We start from the raw sequence: 11,086 nt of genomic DNA, 5'->3' as shown, positions 1-11,086 counted from the left end.
TATACCAGGACAATGTCTACCTCTAGAATTCTCTTTTTAAAACCAAAGACCATTTAAATATGTACGTATAAGACTGGAAATCTTGAAAGTATACAGCATATCATTTCTTTTCTTTTTTCTAGACAAGGAATGTAACTCTATTTTTTTTAAAAAGAAGCAGCTAGATGAAAATATGGAAGATTCTTCTTTAAAGTCCATCAGCTACAAAGCTGACTTAGGAGTGTTTTTTAATGTTTTTATTATTGTTATCATGTATTAATTATACAGATTAATGGATTTCACTGTGACATTTTCATACATGTGTATATTGTGCACTGATTATATCCATCATCCTTTTTATATTCTCTTTCTCTTCTTTCTTTTTTCCCTCCCCCTAGTTCCAATTTCATTCTCTAATAGTCCCTCTTCTAATAGTCCCTCTTTGATCTTAGGTGTGTGGGGAGGAATTTATTTATTTATTTATTTATTTATTTATTTATTTTTGGCAGTACAAGCATGAGTCACCATGCCCAGATTTTGGGGGAATTTAAATCAATCATTTTTTATGTCTTAAATTGAAGCATGGTTTTTCTAAGTTGTCCAAACTGGCCTAGAACTTGCAGTCTACACAACCTTATTTCAGTATCCTGAGTATTGGTATCACAGACACGTGCCATCGTGACAGGCAGTGTTGTTTTTTTTTAACTGTCCACACAGGAGAGAAAAAATGTGATATCTTTCTATATTTGGCTTAGTTTACTTAACACAATGCCCTCCAGTTCCATCTATTTCCCTGAAAATGACAGAATTTCTTTCAACTTCATGGCCGAAATAATATTCTATTGTGTATGTATACTATATTTTCTTTATCTATTCATCTAAGACAGACATCTAGGTTGAACCATATCTTGTTTACTGTGAATAGTGTTGCAAAAAATACAGATGTGAAGGTATCTCAAATCTCTGTCTCCTCAATATTTATCCCAACACCTTCCCATGGTCAGAAGCACTCCTACTGATTTAATTCTAATTTGCGTAGAACAAGCTAGGGCTGTGTGATCCTAATCCACCATCAGGAAGTTTGAGCATATCATGTTATTACATATGCAGTAAAAGCATCACTGTTCAACAGAGTTAGAGTTCGCAAAAAAAAAAAGTTCTAAAATGAAAAGAATGTCTTTAAAATTGAGAATTCTAGCTGGGAAAGGAGGGTACATAGCTGTAATTACAGTACCTGGGAAGGTGAGACAGGAGCATCTTAAGTTCAAAGCCTTAAAATATGCATATCTTTGACCCACAAATGCAATTTTAACTTTTAAAACAATCAAATATTTGAACATACATTATGAACAAAGGTACTAATATCAGAATTAAAATGTTACAGAATTTAAGACAACCAACATGTCTAGCAACTGAGGATTGTTTAAATTATAGTAGACTACACAATTGAATAATAAACAGTAATTAAAAGCCATATTGATAAAATTGTAGGTATATGTCATATATAACATGTTTTGAAATAAACATACCTGTTGAATGGTAAAAAAAAAGCGCCATATTGTAAGGGAAAGTTCATTTTACATTGAATGAAAGTTTGCAACTTATTATTAAAATATAATTAAAAATTATCTATGTGCAAATAGAAATACACACACACACACACACACACACATATATGCTTGAAAATTGTATGCCACAAATTACCGACTTTTGTTTTCAGTATTTATTTTTCAAGTTTTCCTTTTTAATCATCAATAGTTTCAATACTTCTGCTATATATCAATCATTTTTAAAATTTTTATTTGGATAATATTGAAAATGACATACATTCACACAGTGCCTGGCCCCTGCTTTCCCTTACCCCCCAACAATGAGTGTCCAGGTTGTTCAGGCTACAATTCATACTTTTACATATATTTGAATGTAACTCCTTTATTAACCTCAGGCTTCTTCCTCTCCTACCCTTCCTTTCTAGCTTTGCTAGATAATGGAGGTTTCCCCTCCATTATCTGGATTCCCTCTGGTATCACAAATACTCCCTAGTTTGGGCATATTAGAGAAATCATATGTCTCTTCTCTTTCAGTGCTTGGCTGTTCTTTTTCATTTCAAGTTTTCTAAATTGAAATATGTTAATCAGAAAAGCCATATATTTAATTTTTAAAAACCTATAATTTGTATAAAAATACAAATATTAAAAAGCAAAACAACTCCTAGCCAAGTATGGTTACCCACACTTGTAATCCAGGCACTTGGAAGACTGAGACAGGAGGATCTGAGGTTGGAAGTTATTCTTAGCAATTTAGCAAAGCCCTCTGCAACTTAGTGAAAACCTGTTTCAATATAAGAAATAAAATAGGGCCGGAGGTGTAATTCACAGGTAGAATGCTCCTGGGTCAAATCCCCAGTACCACATAAGAAAAAAAAAACCCAAAAACTAATTCACACAAAATATTTAACCTATAGTATTGTATAATATTGCTGTTATTATCATCTTCATTGGTATTCAGCAGTTTAAAATGTTCATTTTTGTACTTCTAACTTAAAGTATTCTTGCTTAACCAGCATTCTTAAGATAGCTCATACATGTGTCTTATCTGTCCAGAAGGCAGGGACCAGGTGGGTCTGTGTTTGAAGCTATACCCCTCAGTACCTGGGACAATAAGAGTATTATTGTACCCATCCCTGTGAAGGAAATCAAGATAAGGACTAGCCTTGTCATTTTTATGTTGCTCCTGACTACAGTTATACTACCTAGGAATTTAAGAAAATACAACTGACTAACCGGGCGTGGTGGCACACGCTTGTAATCCCAGCATTTGGGAGACCAAGACAGGGGAATCACCATTTGCGGCCAGTCTCAGCTACTTAGCGAGGCTCTCTGAAACTTAGTGAGAATATGTTTGAAAATAAAAAATAAAAAGTAGGGCAGGGGTTGTAGCTCGGAGGTAGAATGCTCCTAGGTTCCATTCCCAGTACTGCAAAACAAAACAAAACAAAACAAAACAAAACAAAACAAAACAAAACAAAAAGCCTACTACTGACTTAACTAGATCCAAGATGGAACTACATTCAGTAAAAAGAAACAGTACAATTAGTACCCTTTTCCCATATTTCTTCCCCTCAGACTATTTCAGTTGTGTTGGTGTCATCACAACAGCTGGAGAGCCAAAAAATAACTGCAATGAGAAACTTTCATGATGACCTCAATGTTTTAATGCCAGTACCACAGACATACTTTATTAAGGGGAATTCTTTACTCATTTTTTTTTTTTTGGTACTGGGGGTGGAACCCAGAGGCTTTCTACCTCTGGGCTATACTCCCAGATCTATTTTCTATTTTATTTTGAAACAGGGTCTCACTAAGTTGCTGAGAGCCTCACTAAGTAGCTGAGGCTGGCTTTGAACCTGTGCGATCCTCCTGTCTCAGCCTCCCAGGCGCAGGGATTACAAGCTTGCACCACCACGCCCGGACTTCTTTACTCATTTAATTTTAATGTAAAGAATTTTACCAAGGTTGGCATATTTATATGTCATTAATATTAACTGGTGTATTTCTGGCTCAAATAATTAACCATGCCTGAGATATCTTGATACCCAGATGTAATTCAGAGTCAAGGAGGCTGGCTCAAATGTTACTTGTCCTGTGAAGTCTCTCAGCAAAAATTAATTGCTCTTCTAACACATGTTTGTGGATTTATTGAACTGTAGCTGGTACCTATGCTTGTGATAATATATAGCCTTCATGAAAATATGTTTTCTGAATGATTTAATGAACACCTATAGAAAACTGGTAGCATAGCCGGTGTAGTAACACACTTATAATCCCAGCATTTGGGAGGCTGAGACAGGAGGATCGTGGTTCGCAGACAGCCTCAGCTACTTAGTGAGGCCCTTTGCAACTCAGTGAGACCCTGTTTCCAAATAAGGAATAATAAATAGGGCTGGGGGTGTAGCTAAAATATAGAATATACCTGGGTTTAATCTCCAGTACTGCAAAAAATAAATAAATAAAAGAAAAAGAAAATGGTAGCATAAATAAAAGGATTGAGAAAAAGGCATAGTTCAATATTCTGTAGTAACACAGTAAAACAAGAGATAGTATATTCTACCCACTCATTTTATATGTGAGCTGTGCTTTGCAGCATTATATTCTGTGATGATATTGTTTTGTGTGTGTGTGTGTGTGTGTGTGTGTGTGTGTGTGTGTGTGTTACTGTGAATTGAACTCAAGGGCATTGTTCAATCCCAGTCAATTTTAATTTTTATTGTAAAACAGGGTCTCACTAAGTTACCAAGGCTAGCCTCAAACCTAGGATCCCTTGTCTCAACCTCCGAAGCACTGGGAGAAAAAGGTGTATACTAATATTCCTAGCTGGAATGACACTGTTCTAAATCTCATTGAATGATATCTTAAAACACCACATAACCCTAATTACTTAATAGGTCTTGTGACACTGAAAATCTACTATACTCCAAGGACACACAAGATGTCAATTTTAAAGACATCTAGAAACTAAGACTCAAATTACATGATGTAATTCTATGGTCTCAGTCCCATTTGAGCATCAGCCAGAAGAAGAATGTGTCAGATCTTTGAAGAGCATGGTTATCATAATAACTCTAAATAATGAATAAGAAATTAGATAAATAGCATCTGAAATATAATGATTCATAGGTAGTAAATTTGTTTTGAAAAATTCCTAAAATTATGAATGAAATTGCTTTTAATTTTGTTTTCTCATATTATCAGATTTGGGTATCATGCATATTCTGTTTTCATGAGTTGAGTCTTGTTTTCCATTTTTTTATTCTCTCATAAAGTTCTACAACAAAAAATGTGTCTTTTTAAAATATTTGGTCAAAATCACCATCTAAGTTCCAAAAACCTGGGGTTTTATTGATGGAAACGTGTTTCACAACTTATTCGGTCTTATAATGGTCATAGTACTTATTCAGGGCACCTTGCTTTTGAGTCAATTTAAAAAATTTTTATCTGTGGGGAATTTGCATATTTCTTCCACATTTTCAAAATTACTGTCACTAAAAGTACTAATTATAGCTTCTTCTTCTAATATCGATAATATAGTAACACACACTAACAGACACTCACATATATATGTGTATATATATATTTTTCCCACATAGAAATCTGTAGATCACTTTTGGTAGAATGGCCATTTTGATCATATTTATTCTCCATATCCGAGAGCACTGGAGAATTTCTCATCTTCTAAGATTGTCTTCAATTTTTAGCATTTAATCATTTTAATTGTAGATTAGAAGTCTTTTACCTCTTCAGTTATATTTATTCCTAAGTATTTTATTGCTTTTGATGTTAGTAATGTAATTATTTCCAGATATGTTTTAGTGGATTAATGGTTGGCATATAATAAACCTATTGATATTGTACCCTGCTACATTGTTGAATTTGATAATCCGCGCTAGGAATTTTTTGGGTTACTTTTTATAGGTCTTCTAAGTATAGGGTTATATCTTCTGCAAATAAGAGATAATTTCAGTTCAAATTACTTATATTAATTGACTCTTCTCTTCCTATATCCTTTTCTCCCTTTCTACCTTATGTCATCCTTCTTATCTCCCTTACTCAACTATCTGAATAAATATTTTCAGAGAACATGTCATATATGATTTCAATATTTTGGAATTTACGAACATAATACCATTTGCCTCCTACATTACCTTAGGAAATTGTTTTGCCAAAGGTTTGGAAATTAATAGAGTAAAAAATTGGGGGGATCAATTTTCTTACCATCCAATATCCCTTCTCTTAGCAGCAAAGATAGATATTTTATATTTTATTATGTCATCATCCCACTTCAAGATACAGATTTCTACATTATCAGAACTAAATTAAAGGAATATCTCTTCCATTATTTAAAATAAATATGAATGTAGAATATATTAATGTACTCTATAGATGCAATATCAGATATTTTTTCGGAACGTATATTGAGTTGAGAAGATCATTTTATTCAAATCTTCTATATATTTATTGATTTACTTCTACGTGTACGAATTGATATAATTTGTCGTGCTTTATTCATATTAAATCCGTGCTATTAGATCAATACAAGTCAGGTGTTTTTCACATATTCTTGGACTGAGGATGTAACTGGTGGATGTGTAGATGTATATTGTAATGTTTCCGGCATTTCTGGGTGTGCTATGGTGAGACCATTTTATTTTATAATCATAATACCAGAAATAAAAGTCTTCCAGACTTATATTTAAATAATCTCCCAGTTTTATATGCAAAAAGAACTTTCCAATGAGTAAGGCGAAACTTTCTATGAGTCTGGGATCCATTCTTGCTCATCCAGCCCAGTATATATAGCTGTTAAGGAAAGACTCGGATACCTGAAATGTACCAATGTGCCTCCTTCATCTAAGTTCTTTTGGTACCAGAATTGTGCGTGTGTGTGTGTGTGTGTGTGTGTGTGTGTGTGTGTGTGTGTGTTGCTAGGGATTGAACCCAGAGGATCCCACGTTAGGTAAGAACTCTAGCACTGAGCTATAAACCAGCCACAACAGAATTTTGTAAAGCTGCTCATATGTGATTTCTCGGGGTTTATCCTATTCCAATATTTTCTATTCCTATCTTACCACATCAATCATCTGTAAAGTTAGGCAGAGTGCAATATCTTCTTAACTTTATAAAAGTTTCTGCATGAAATTATTTGTATGCTTAACAATATGTCTTTGAGCATTCCATTTTGTCTTAATCATCATCATTATTTCTCTTCTTGGGGAGTATAATGCAGAAAGTGAGTGGGTGGTGGTGTAATGGTAGTAGAGTTTAAACTTAACCGAAATTATCCTTGTCTTATTCCTTGAAAAATGTGCCTTACTGGGTTTAAATATTGTTAAGAAATAGCAGAATTTATTGCCCTCGGATCATTTGTAGTATTTCAGTGATGGCATGCCTGATAGAAGTTTATATTTCCTCCTAGTAGTTTTTTTTTTCCTTTGTAGTGCTTTTCTGGATCTGGAATTTACCTTTAGTCATTACTTCAGATAGTCATGCTTATTTCTAGAAATTTCCTTACATATGCTTGCAGTGCCCCAAATACTCTCACCTTTCTTCTTTTGTCAAGATATGGTATTACTTAGTAGAAATTTGTCATTTTTAAGGTAGAATAATCATCTAATACATGGTATTATTTGGAAGGTGTTACAATTCAGATGAAAATGTCTTCATACATACAATATAGACTTTAAAATTGAATAATTTACAAAATTTTAATACTTTTATAACTCCCTAAACTTGTGCATATAGTTTCTTTAAAAGAAGTACACTTAGTGCTAGTTGCAGAAGAAACTGAATTTTCCCATACTTAGTGAGAATTTCACACATGTTGTGCTATAATATGCTCATTCAATCTATGTAAAACGAGTTGCGTACTCTATCAGTTCTTTCAGTCTTTCTGATGTCTTAGCCTTTCTTTTGGTCTTTTATTAAAAGTTCAATTCTTAAGCCAAGCATGGTGTTGCACACTTGTAATCCCAGCATTGGGGAGGCAGAGACCAGAGGATCAACGTTCACGGACAGCCTCAGCTACTTAGGTGAGGCCCTTCACAACTCAGTGAGACCTGTTTCCAAAAAAAAATAAAAATAAAAAAAAACTAAAAAATAAAATAGGGCTGGGGGTTAGCTAGAAGATACAATGCCCCTGGGTTTCATTCCCAGTACCACAAATAACAAAAATGTTCAATTCTTTCTTCATATTTGACATTCACCATAGAGAAGAAAAGTGTACCATTTTAGAGAGGCACTTAAGAGTGTGATCACTTAGGATTTCATCATATATATGATAAAATTATATATATACACACACACACACACACACACACACACACATACATACATATAATCCCAAACTGAAAACTCAACAAAATTGTTTTTGCTTCTATTTTAACATCCACCTCCATTCATCTTCTACACCTTTCATGGTCTCTGTGCCTACCAGGTTTCTAAGTCTACTTTTAATTCAATAAACGGGCTGATATGCTACTGGTAAAGTACAATTTAGTGTTAATTTTTGTAGAACATTGAGTAGTAATGTGACAAATTGTTTCCTTTTTATTCTCCTTTCTGTAGTGCAAGATAAATGGCGCTGAAGAGAGGTGTCAGTCACAGCCCCAGACACAGGTAACAAATACACAGCAATAAACACTGAGTAAAGAACTTTATTTTTTTCTGAGGAGCAAGGAACCTGGGACCCTCTTACCAACCTTCCAGTGACCTCAATAAATTCTGGAGACTCCAAGCCTTCTGAGATTCTAAACCCTATAATGGTCTGAAACAATGTCCTGAACCTTGATCCCTACAGCCCACTATGCAAGAAGGAAGACAATTAAAAATTTTCATTACCTTGACCATTTCTCAGAATATGAAAAATGTATTTATTCAAATGATCTACGGGCCTCTGACATACAGATACATTTGTACCACTACCACCAGACTAGTGGAGGAAGGCTATCTTTTCCTGAGCTCTCAACATTTCTTTCTTGGGTATAAAAAAAAGTTAAATTTTTTCTTTGTCTGGTTAAAGAAACCCACATATGATTACAACTCGCCTTTTTATTAATTTGTTCATTCATTAAACAAATATTTAGTGCCTTTTATATATCAGGTACTGTTCCAGCTTCTTGGACTAGAGCTATAAATAAGACAGACAATACACTTTCCCACACAGAGCATATGATCTACTGGGTGCAATCAAAGATAATTATCAAATAAACACTACAATTCAGTATCATATAGTCATAGTTGTGTGAGCAAATATAGTACTAAGATTGTGAAAAGAAAGTATGTTCTTTTGTTTGGTAGGATGGGTAAGGTAGAATGAGCATATTATAAATTACTGTAATCATAAGTATTTATTACTTTCAAGGTTATATTGTAAATCTTCCCCAATTTCAGAATAACAAGTTCAACCTTTCCCGAGACAGTGATTTTTTAAAAAACATTAAAGGCATTGGTCATTGTTTTCAGATGAGTTTGTGCAAAAATCCCAAAGTAGCCTCACTAAAAAAAGGTGCTGTCCGGGTGTGGTGGCACACTCTTGTAATCCCCGCGCTTGGGAGGTGGAGAAGGAGTATCTCCCAGGTTCGAAGCCAGCCTCCACTGGCTTAAGAGACCCTCTTTCCAAAAATAAAATAGGTCTGGGAGTGTAGCCCGGAGGTATACGGGCTTCCAGGAACCCCAGTACCACCAAAAATAATAAAAAAATAAAAGGCACTGATCTACAAGCAGGTCTAATTCATGGAACTCTAAAAGAAAGATCCTGTGCTCTTCTTTTTTCTTGCGGTACTGGGGATGGAACCGAGTGGCATTTAATTTGTGAGTTATAAACCTAGTCCTATTTTTATTCTTTATTTGAAACAGGGTCTCACTGAGTTGCAAAGGGCCTCACTAAGTAGCTGAGGCTGTCCTCAAACCATGAACCTCCTGTCTCAGTCTCCTGAATCCTGGGATTACAAGTGTGGGCCACCATGTCCAGCTCCCATGGTCTTTTATAGATTTAATACCCCCTTTTTGCTTCTTCGTTATTGTGGTACTAAGAATTGAACCCAGGGAGATTCTACCTCTGAGCTGCCATGGACTATATCCCAGACCTTTGATTTTTTGTTTTGAAACAGGACCTCGCTAGGTTGCTGAGAGCCTCACAACACTACTGAGACTAGTTTTAAACCTGATATTCTCCTGTCACAGCATCCTAAGTACTAGAATTATAGGCATGTATCACCATGTCCAACTTAATGCCCATTTTGGCCAATCATTAATTTCAGTTCTATAATATTTCACACATTTTTTTCATGCACTTTCATTTCTGCAGATCCTGCCTCTATATCTGATAACCAAGTTCCAAGTATTACTTTAAACTTTCAATCAGAACTCTGACTCATTTTATGCTGTCCCTGCCAGGCCCAGCTTGGACTAAAAACTCTCTTTCCCAATATCCTTTCACGTTACATACCTCAAATTGATTTTTTTGAAGATATACCAGCTAGTCCCAGCTTCTCATTATGTAAGAGTACATTGTATTCAATATACTTGCTAAGTAATTGATTCTACTTAAAATATTATTGTGGTACTGGGGATTGAACTCAGGTTGGGTCTACCACTGAGCTAATACCAAGCCCTATTTTATATTATTTTATTTTATTTTGTTTGTGTTCTGGGTATTGAACTCGGGGGCATTATATCTCTGAGCTACACATCCAGCACTTTATTAAGGCTTTTTGTTTTTTTATTTGGAATAGGGTATTGCTAAGTTGCTGGTGGCTTCTCTAAGTTTCTGAGGCTGTTCTCAAACCTGTGATTTTCCAATCTCAGCCTCCCAAATACTGGGAAGAAAGGTATTTACCACCACAGTGGGCTATATTTTCAACTTTAAAAGTGAATTTGTAAGGTACAAATACAGTGAAATTTTTTACTGCTTCCAAATACAAACTTATTTTTTCATATATACCTCATATTTTAATAGTAACTAAAATTTAACCAATTTTTCCCAGTTAATTGCAAAGTAGTCCTTTATACTCTGTCCTCATATAATTTTCTCATAATCTCAGTGTTGTTCTGGTAAATGTTTTACAACTAGCTCTCTGGTGAAGAAAAATCATGATTTGTACTATTTGCTGATTATCATGCTACTATCCCAACCATAGTTGACTTTAAATTACTGCTGTAAGGTTGATGAACATAAAGTTGAACATAAAGAAAGTTCAACATAAAGATGAACATATAATCAACCTTCTTGAGCAAGTACTTGCATGCTCCATCACATCACTGCCACTATTCACCTATTTCTATCCCCAAATCATTATTGCAAGGAAGGCAAGGAAAAATGATATTTAAAGCGCTTAAAATTGTCAGATCTCTTTGGATATAGTGTTTTTAGGAATAAAAGAAGTGCTATAGTTAGTAAGGGAGATAAAAGACTACATTAGTACTTAAAACTTAAAGCAATTAAAATGGCAGGTCAATTTATTCAGTGTATCAGATTTTCTAGGTTTTAAAGATGTAAAAACTGCTTTTGAAATTTCTTCACAGAATTTTAAAATTAAAACATTATGTAAAGG

Source organism: Muscardinus avellanarius, assembly GCF_963383645.1.
Source record: "Muscardinus avellanarius genome assembly, chromosome: X".
NCBI classification, from domain to species: Eukaryota; Metazoa; Chordata; class Mammalia; order Rodentia; family Gliridae; genus Muscardinus; species Muscardinus avellanarius.
This window is presented reverse-complemented; position numbering follows the sequence as displayed.